The following is a 10,091-nucleotide window of genomic DNA, read 5'->3' as shown; positions in this document are numbered from 1 at the left end:
TTATATAAATTGTTTGGTATAGCTTTAATGCGGTCAGCAGCATCAAAAGAATCTTTAAGGACAAAGTCATTAACCGTTAGAGGGCCTAATATGATAAGTACTTAGCTACTGAATAATAACAAGTACCGGTCGTGTCAATAATAGGTCTTAGGGGTGGAATATTATCAAAATCTTTATGTAATTTAGGTAGTCCATGGGCTCTAGCAGGCATGGTTGATATTGGACGAATTTCTTTGTATTCAGTTTCAGTTAGTTCATTTCTATTAAATAGTGTCCGGAGGTAGGCTTGTAAGGAGTTAAGCTGCGTGGTTAATGAACAGTTAGATAGTTTCTTAAACTTAGTTGAATGAGAGAACAAGTTCGTCATAGATGTGATATAATCAGTTTTCTTCATTATCGCAACACCATTTCCTTTATCAGGTTTAAGAATTACATACTTATTACGTAAGATTTTTAAGGTATTAATACGTTTGGCATCACAATTTAAATTTCAGTTATCAAAGTCAAGAAAGTTACATGTCATTGCACGAATTGAGTTCTTAATTTTCTCACGTTTAATAAATGATTTAGGTAGTGCATCAGCATTATTAAGTTGTTCCCAAATTGATTCAGCATAAACAAACATATCATTCATTTGTTATTATGCTTAATCACCATGAAATTTTTCAAAAAGGAAACTGTTACTTAAAGTATAAATATTCAGCATTATCATTTCCATTGTTAAACTAATAAATTTAGGATAATATTGCGTTCTTTATGACCACATTATGATCTTAAGAACAGCTCATACAAACATTTTGCGTAGAGTGAAAAAGCTAATGAATTTTGCAATATATGATCGCCAAATACCACAACCATTCTTCAAACTATGTATTACTAGTCATACTTGCCAACGTTTGAAAGTCCAAAAGAGACACAGTAGGCATTTCATAAATCTGAGAACTGAATTTAGATTATTCTTAGAATTTCTAGTTAACATTCTTTATTAAAAACGGTAACGACTTGTTAATTCGGTAGGCGGTAATAAAATGGGAAAGCTACCGTGCGAATCGATATTGTTGGCAGGTGTACGTTAAGTTGTTTTTTGTTTAAATACAGTATGCGGTGATATTCAAACCCAAGGAAATGCCACTACACAAGTGAAACTATGAGATAACGAAAATAAAAGTACATAGACAAAAACAATATGAGATATAAACAATATATGAGTTTTGACACACCCACTCGTTTTTTTTTAGTTTGTTTACGCCAGAACATTCTCACGACAACTTATTAAGCATTTATAGTAAATGAAAACCAGGAATGAACTAAATCCTGCAGATTAATATCTGCAGGATTTGCGGTAAGTGTTTCTGCAAAAGTATAACTTCCTGGGGCCACAAAACCACATTCTATGACGATGCCAACTGGAACCGAATGCCGGTTCCTTTTTGGAGTACAAATAATCAATTGTAGAGGATTGAATGTGTAGGTAGAACAAGTTGAATTGGTTGGTTTTGTTAAGTGTAATCTCAGCTCTGAAAGCTGTCACGGGTCTGTGACGTTAGTTTTGGTATTGATGGCTTGTCATCGCCTATCTTCAAGGCCAGTCATTGGTCAAGTACACTGTCTGAGGATTAAATCAATTCAAACAAGCTCCTGTATTCATTTTTTTTAAATAAAAAATTTACTCTGAATCTTATGTTCATGGTGGTGGGTTTTAGTATTATTCGAGCAATTCTAGTTTGAGATATGCCTGCGTTTTAACCTTGTATGTCCAGGGGTGAATTGAATGGTAGAGCGGGCAAGCTGAAGGGCTATTGCTTAACATCACTGGTGTTGATTCCTAATGGTTCGGTTGGCAAAACGAATGTTTTTGGATAAATACGCCCTCAAAACCAGGTTGAATGTACACGTCTGGGTCATGTGGAATCAATGCATGTTTTTTGGAAGAGTGGGGTTATCTCAGTGACCTGGTTCGGTTTCAGTCTCTGTTGTGGAAGAATGTCGCTACAGAGTCCAGTGGTGTAAAAGCTATGAGCCCTCAGCGGCTAAAACCAGGGACCTCGGACATTAAGGTGGTCCCTGGGATGTTCATGACACCATAATACGTCCTTAGATATCAAAAACACCTAAGTGGGGGCTGGCCCTGTATCCCACTGAGACTGGACCCAGCCTCCAGAGTAGAGGGCTAAATAAGACTTTAGCCAGGGGCCCCAGGCACCTTTAATACCACTGACCCGATTCCTATATGTGATAGCTGTGACACTCACTGACCACAGCACCTCCAATTCAGCACAGTTACACTACAAAATACAAGCTAATTATCCTACATCTCTAGATCCGTACCTCATTCGCTAGCTCTGTATCTGCTGTTGAAACTAAATTTTTAAAATATAAAAAATAAATTCAAAATACATTTAAAGAAGCCAAATAGATATAAAAATTATTTTCGCATCCATTTTTTTGGAAATATGATCCCCTAATTTTATTTAATTTTTATTTTACTTTTTTTTTTACCTAGAGCACTTGAGATCATTGGTAGATTTATGTATTTATCAATTAATACAGGTGCGAGCTTTGTGTAAACAAAGCAGAAACAAAAATATAATCAATTTAAAACTTTTCAGTATTATACTAATGGAAATTTTAATTCTACATAATGCTAAAATAATGTACTAATCTTATATTAGTGCACTTAAATTGGCCAGATTAGAGCAGGCCTACTAATATAGTACACTAGAAAAACAAACCAGGGTTTCATTACTTTTTGTGACTGGGAATTTCCTAACTAAATATAATCACGAAAGCCTTGGAAAATATAACTTGAAAAAAACTAACCCTTGACTTTTCAACCGATTAACAAATGTATGCCCATATATGGAAATTCTAGGTCAACTTGAAATTTTGAGGACACTACATTATTACAAGTAGGTATTACTCATAGATGGATCAGCTCAGAAATAATGTCTTCATTAAAATTTCAAAATCAGTGTAGGCTTACATTTTTTTTCCCTTTTAGATTATATTGTATAAAAATATGATCTTTTAAATATTTTAGTGCATAGAAGTGGAAGGAAGTGTGTTGTGCTTTTCAGGTATTAATAAAACATTGTATAAAGTATCAGATGCCATGAATTAGCTATTAACTCCATCAACAAGCATAACAGAATATATAAATAGGCTATAGTACACACACTACAAGCATATTATGCCAGCATTTATTGAACAATTTAAAATAAAAGTTACAATTAAACACAAATAGTGGAATACACATACACACACTTTTTTTTCTTCTTTATAAGAACCAGTAAAATTTCGCCCAGACTCAGTGTTCTGATTTTTTTGCCGATTTCAATCTCAAAATGTTCTTATTTCATTCTTATTCTTATACACTTTTTAAACATAAAAAATAAATATTATTTTACAGTTGTCAGTGGGCCTATAGACTGTACTGTATTATTATAGAGGTATTACATAGTCTCATCTACTGCACATGAAGGATTTCTTTTTTTTTTTCTAGGTTAAAAAAAAAAGAAAGCCTAATTTGACATTTTACCTCAGCCTCAATTTGTTCTTATATTGTTGTTAATTTTTAAGCGATTTCAGCCTCAGTGTTCTTATAAAATGTGATCTTATAAATAAAAAAAAATGTATACTCACTCCCACCCACACATAGCAATATTGCACAATGAGCAGTTAGATTATAATGATCCCTGAACGATCCAATGCAAGACAGTGCCCATGGGAACAGTTGACTCCCGGTGGAAACAGTTGGATATAATTTAATATGAGGCATCCATGTCATCACACACATCAGACGACAGGGAAATGAACACTAAAATTATAGGGGAAAAGGTTTAGGCCAAAAAAAAAAAAGCAAAAACAGAAACTACTGTACACTAATAATAGTTGACTAGTTTTGTTGCTTGATTTATATCATATTCAAATCATAAGAAACAAATTAATTGTATAGGCCTACAGGTGATATTATTAAAGATAGTATCTATATTATTATTACTATACGAATATCAACAGTATTATTATTCTTACTATTATTAATATTACTTTTATAACCATCATATTATTTTCGTTATATTATTAGTATTATTATTGATAGGATCATTAATATAAAGTACAACAGTTGTGTCGTCACAGCACCGGGTGGCGCTCTTTGTTGTCAACCAGACGTTGGTCACCGTTCATTACGCCTGAATGACTTCATAATCTTAATGGTTTAGAATACGCTTTCTGGAATAGGCATTTTAAAACCTAATAATTTACCATCAAAATGTACTAAAAACACAAAAGCTTGTATTATATTAGTTATCGAACACAACATTTAATCAACAATTAAAATTTACAAACAAAAAAACTAAGATAAAACATCTTAATAATTACGTTAGAAATTGGGATCAATGGTTTGTCAGTAGGGAAAATAGCGTCCGGTTGAAAGCATTTTGTGTCGCCAGTAGAAACGGAGTAGTATCACATGGTATTGTGACGTAAACACTGTAGTACTCTATTACCAAAACTATGTTCTTATAGTACAAAGTTGATCAAAAATCAAAAAGATTTTACATATTAATATCTTATTATATTATATTATATATAATACTGATAATTGTGTATACACATTTTTTCAGTATCAAAACAAAACACTCATCATACCCAGCAGTTAAAAAACAGGTGATTTAAAAATTTCATATTCTTTAAATAAGGTATTAACACAAAACTTGCAAACAAGAACAGAAATTTAGGTTCTATCTTTAGTTCTTGTTCCCTGCCCCCCCCCCCCACCTTGCCTTCTTTTAAGCCTAAGGCATTCTTTAATTTTTCCTTTACTTGGCAGGCACGTAAACCAGGTTCATGGGAAGGGGAAAGGGGGGGGGGGGTACCTATAGACAAAGTTTAACTCAGAAGTGTGTTTTCATAACCTAGTTAGGATAAAATAATAGTAATAATAATTCCATACTTCTATAGCGCATTCCGCAAAAAGGATCAATGCGCAAAAAGAAAAGAAAACAAACAGTAAATATTTTTGACTTAAACTACGGTACTTAAATTTAAACAGTTCCGAAAAAGCATTTAATTACACTACACAGTAGTAAAATTTCAAAGAGTATTTAGCCGAACCCCTAAAATTCCCCTTTCGTTACGGGTCATCTTGGAGTCTTCATAGACAACAGGCTCGCAATGTCACTGCTATTCATGAAACTTTCCGTGCATTATTAAAAAATGATGACAAGAATAACGGGATGTAACTGAACAAATGTAGCTACAATTCTGGGTCAAATTTGAAATGTATCTGGTGATATGTAGGGCAACAAAGGAGGACAAAAATACTGTCGTTGCCAGGAAATGCCGGTCGCTTAATGGGAATATCCTCAAAAGGATGGATAATCCAGCATTTTAATAGAATGTGTATTTATAATTAATTTGTATTCCTGGTTAGATTAAAAATGACTTCCTTTCACTTTAGTCTTTGTTTCTGTAACGTTTATCAAAACAATAGTAATGAGGTACAGTATTATCTAATGCGTTGTTCAGAATGTTTAGCCGAGACTTTTTTTATACCTAGTTTAGTGAATGCGCTGCCCGACAACAATGATGATTTTTTTTTAAATAAAATTTTATTTTTGGCCAATTAGCGCACCCGCTGCCACAGAAAAATAGAAATTTCAGAAAAAAAATATATCTTTATTTTTATTATGGCCATCGCTGCCTTGAAATCTCCAAAAATAAGCTATTTAACCATTCCATTACTACACAGTTTACAATCATCAATAAGGCTAAAAAAAAAAAATTATACTTGTTTAGCGTCACCGCCCGACCCTGATTTTGTAGCCGCCTCTCATTTTTTTTTTTTTTTGGTAAAAAAGTGCTGAAAATCGACTAAAAAATTTAGTGTCTGTTATAGCCTTTGTAAAAAATTTGACTTGGCACCAATGCAGTTTTTGAAATCTCTAGGCCTAAAAAGCCTACACACTAGCTAGGCTAGACCTAAGTCAGCAAAAAAAAATTTTTTTTAAATAAAAAAATCCCCCCCCCGCCCCTGAAAATTTCTGAGGGTGTGACGCTAAACAAGTATATTTTTTTTTTGGCCTAACATTTTTAATTTTTACTTTCTCCTCCATATGGATGTTTTTGGCAATAATTAAGAAAACTAAATTTTATTTTAAATTTTTTTTTTGCCCTCCTCTGACGATCTATAAAAAAATAAGTTCACGGAATAAAGTATAAATGAAGTCTCGCCTACAGTGTTGAAGAACGTTATCGTTATTCAATGCAAATTCCAGTAGATTAGGCTTCGCTGTCTGTTATACTCCACACGTACGCTACAGTACATGCAAATATCGGTCTAGACAAGTAATTTCAAAATCAATTCCATTATGGCAATGACAAAAAGCCCTATGCTCTTAGATGTTGAAATATTTTCATCTGGTTTCAATAAAAGCCTAATACTGTATTGTAATTTAAATTTTCTAAACCACATTAAATGATGAGTACTATGCTCTGTTTGACAGACATAGTATTAAGTCTAGTTATTATTCGAATATACTGTAAAAAAAACTGTATTTTTTCATTCCTTTTAGTGTCAGAACCCTGTATTAAGAGCAAGTAAATCTGATGGAAGTGCATGATGAGTACTACCATGAGGTAGGTGGCGCCCTATTGGAAATCGGCGAACTCAAAATTGCATTCAAAACTAAAAAATGCATCATAGAAATGCAGCACGCATTCGATACGAACACCTTTTATTGCCTTTTGAAGGACGCCCTCTAGATCGTGGTAGCACTTTTCGAGAATCAGTAATAGGCAATGGACACCCGCACTTTATATTGAAAAGACTTGACAAAAAGAAACACTACTAAGAAGATAGCAAACATTTTCAAGTATGTTACTGGTCACAGTTGTTGTATCATGTGTTTGTGTTGGCAAACATGAGCTATCTTTTGTAACTTGCTCTAATAACAATAAACTACAAAGCTTCAAGTGGGTTGTGAGTAGGTGATTAAAGAAATGAATGGCTTGATGTCAACAAGGTTTAAAAACAGGAGTTTATCATTCTATATAACTTTTAACAAGGTCAAATAATATATAATAAAACTTCTATTCTGTGTTAGGCCTTATAAAAAATATTATTAGTTTATCACCTTATCTGAGCAGGAAAAGTGATGAGGGAGGGAGGATTTTTTTTAAATTTTTTATTTTGCTAAAGCCAAATATAACCCTTGGTTTGTTCGCCGGTGCATTGATATTCAAAGCAAAACATGATTTAGATAATGCAAACAATATCTACTATTTAATAAAATAAATGAAAAAATAAATAAATAAAATAAAAAATAAAAAAGTTTAAAAAAATGTTTTCAAACAAATTTTTTTTTTTCAGTACCATAAAAGGCATGCGCGCAAGGGTGATAAACTAATAATTTTTTTTATTGGGCCTTATCTATTCTGTGTTACAAAAAATAATTCTTTATTTACAATTGCTTTTACTTTGTTATACACTATAGAGTACTATGTTGTTACGTCACAATACCATGTGATATTATTCCGTTGCCGTCAGCAACCAAAAATGCACTTAAACGGATCCATTGCCTCCACGGACAAACCATTGATACCAATTTCTAACATAACTAATATGATGTTGTACCAAGTTTCTTTGTAAATTTTAATTGATGATTAAATATAAGTTCAATAACTAATATATGGTGAGCTTTTGTGTTTTTAGTACACTTTTTTGGTTTCCATTAAGATTATGTCAAAGTTGACAACAAAATGCGCCACCTGGTGTTGTGACGACACTTGCGTGGTACTCTATATGTGGCAAAGACAAGCTAAACCAGTCAATCGTTGCTTGTTTTAGAGATAATGGCCAAAACATGCTGAAATGTTAAAATATTTGAAGTCTATATTATTGCACTAAACTAACCTTTATATATCTACACATCATGCTATGCTGTTATTTTCCTCATTTTTAATGATACAACAACAATTTTTAACATTTTGGTGATGGTTTCTGTCTGAGAAAGGCCCGCAATCATAAACTTTGAAAGCTGATTTCTCAAATATTGTTCATTAAACAGCTGTGTGTTTAAAAGTTTGTAACTTCATAAGGAAATGTCTGATTTGGATGATTCTTTTACCATCTTATAGCCTCTCACTTCATCTTCAACCCTGTAATAATAACTCATACTAGAAATTGCAAATTGCAAGTGAAGTGCTGTGAAGTACAACTGCATATAAATGTTCTTCGAACAAAATTATTTATGCGAGTCAAGTGAAAATAATGAATAATACAACTATAACAAATAATATGAGACACGACCCCATTGTCTATAATTATTAGAACACTTCTCATTGGGTAACAAAGTCGTAATTTTTCATTTTTGTCAAAAAGTGTCTATAATGTGGTGAATTATGGTTTAGGTTTTTTTAAATAAAGTTTCAAAAATTTCTATGTATGTGGAAAATGTAGTTGATTACCAAAGGTTACAATTTTTATTTTGAAGACTGCATGGTCTAGGAAGTGTACATTTTTTTATGGGGTAAATTTCCAAGGGTGATTTTACCCGGCAGAACGAAAGAAGGAAACTATGCTTTTCAGTCGTCTTAGGCACTCGTTTTTTGACAAACAATGACCTTTCAGAGGTCAAATTGCTGTCAGGAATATGAATTGGCTGCTTCGCAGCAATTACACCAATACAGTACTGTATACGGTTATTGTATAATTGTTTTGTATAACTTTTAGTTTCTTTTAGTTTAGTTGTTTTTCTTTCTCACAGAATGCACCAAATTGTTGTGTGCCACTGAAACAAAAGCTTGGCTTGTCTTTGCCACATGGCAAAATGCTTTAAAATCTGTTAATGCAAGGTACAGTGGGTAGGGGGTCTCCGAGAAATTAACAGAATTAGCAGACTAAAATTTAATCCGGCCTGTTTTAAGTATGCACGGGAGTCTTTAACCGGCGGACTACACAACGATTTCTGGGCTAGCTAAAAACAAAAATTTCAAAGTATACAATGCAAGGAGAACGATAGAATAAGTATAATAAACACTATTTTGAACAATCGTATTGCCTTTCCTTGCCATTTATTTCTCACGTTAACAGGTGGGTGGTTGTTTTCGAAACCAAATATTACCTTTTCTTATACTTTCACACTGATAGCACTGTAATGTTCTCCATAGTACACTTACCGTAGGTCACATGACAAGCTGTAAACAAACATCGCTGAATCACTCTATTGCCACTTTCATAGGCATTTTGAAATACCTTTAAGCATAGTAGGAAGCACTGTATTCAGTGTTGGCTCTAGGATTACAGTGAGGGGATAAACTATTGAACAGGGGTCTGAAAATTTCTGGAAAGCCCCCTCAGGGCCTAGGTGCATCCACATGACATCCACATTCCCCACCTTTACCACCTCTGGCATCGCCACAACCTTTAATACAGTAATGTACTGTAGTAACTTTCCTATCATTATTTCTGAAAACAACTTTGTTTTTAGTTTTAAAAAAGATAAAATAAACTATAATTTAATGTGAGTATAAGACTCATCCTCTCTTTCGTTGATTGAAAATGTAATCATTTGTGATCTCTGACATCTGTACCATAATTGGCTAAATTGTATAGTAGAATTTAGTCGAGGATCCTAGGGAGAGGGAAGATGCATCTCCATCGGCATCTAAAATTAACTGTCAAGATTGGTTCATTACTAAATGTAAAACTTATAATTTTTGTATACAGTAAAACGTCCATTTTACGTACCCCTTGGTACCAAGAAGTATTAGTAAATTGAAAAATTTGTAAACTAGATCAGGTGTCAGTTTCCAATACCTAGCTACCCCTGCCATTGAGCGCCGATAGGCTGACAGCGCCCAGGCCTAGCACGAACCTACAGTGCAGCAGTGTGGTCTACCGCGCTAGAGCTTAGCTGAATTTACCTTCGATAAAAACCAAATAATTTTAATCACTGGCATTCTTCCACTTAACAAAATTTTATTTTATTAAAGTCTTATTCAAACATCTGTATGTTTTATGGCCCTTGTATCGTGTTCTTTCTAGTTGTTACTAATGTTAGATCACCGAATTGTGATGTTAACATGCA

General features: G+C 33.3%; 1 protein-coding gene and 1 long non-coding RNA gene across 2 annotated transcripts in view; one reads left to right on the top strand and one right to left on the bottom strand.

Moving 5' to 3' along the window:
* The window catches only part of LOC117118003, a 15,841-nt gene extending 8,678 nt beyond the window's left edge, over window positions 1-7,163 (top strand). The window contains exon 4 of the long non-coding RNA XR_004446985.1: window positions 6,576-7,163. This is a non-coding gene — a long non-coding RNA (uncharacterized LOC117118003). The remainder of the gene's footprint in view (window positions 1-6,575) is intronic.
* Window positions 1-10,091, bottom strand: part of LOC117118000 (tetraspanin-9-like) — a 44,276-nt gene that overhangs the window by 21,543 nt on the left and 12,642 nt on the right. The window lies entirely within an intron of this gene.

Source organism: Anneissia japonica, unplaced genomic scaffold, assembly GCF_011630105.1.
Source record: "Anneissia japonica isolate Jap-2015-1 unplaced genomic scaffold, ASM1163010v1 scaffold785_len581690_cov155, whole genome shotgun sequence".
Classification (NCBI taxonomy): domain Eukaryota; kingdom Metazoa; phylum Echinodermata; class Crinoidea; order Comatulida; family Comatulidae; genus Anneissia; species Anneissia japonica.
This window is presented reverse-complemented; position numbering and strand designations above follow the sequence as displayed.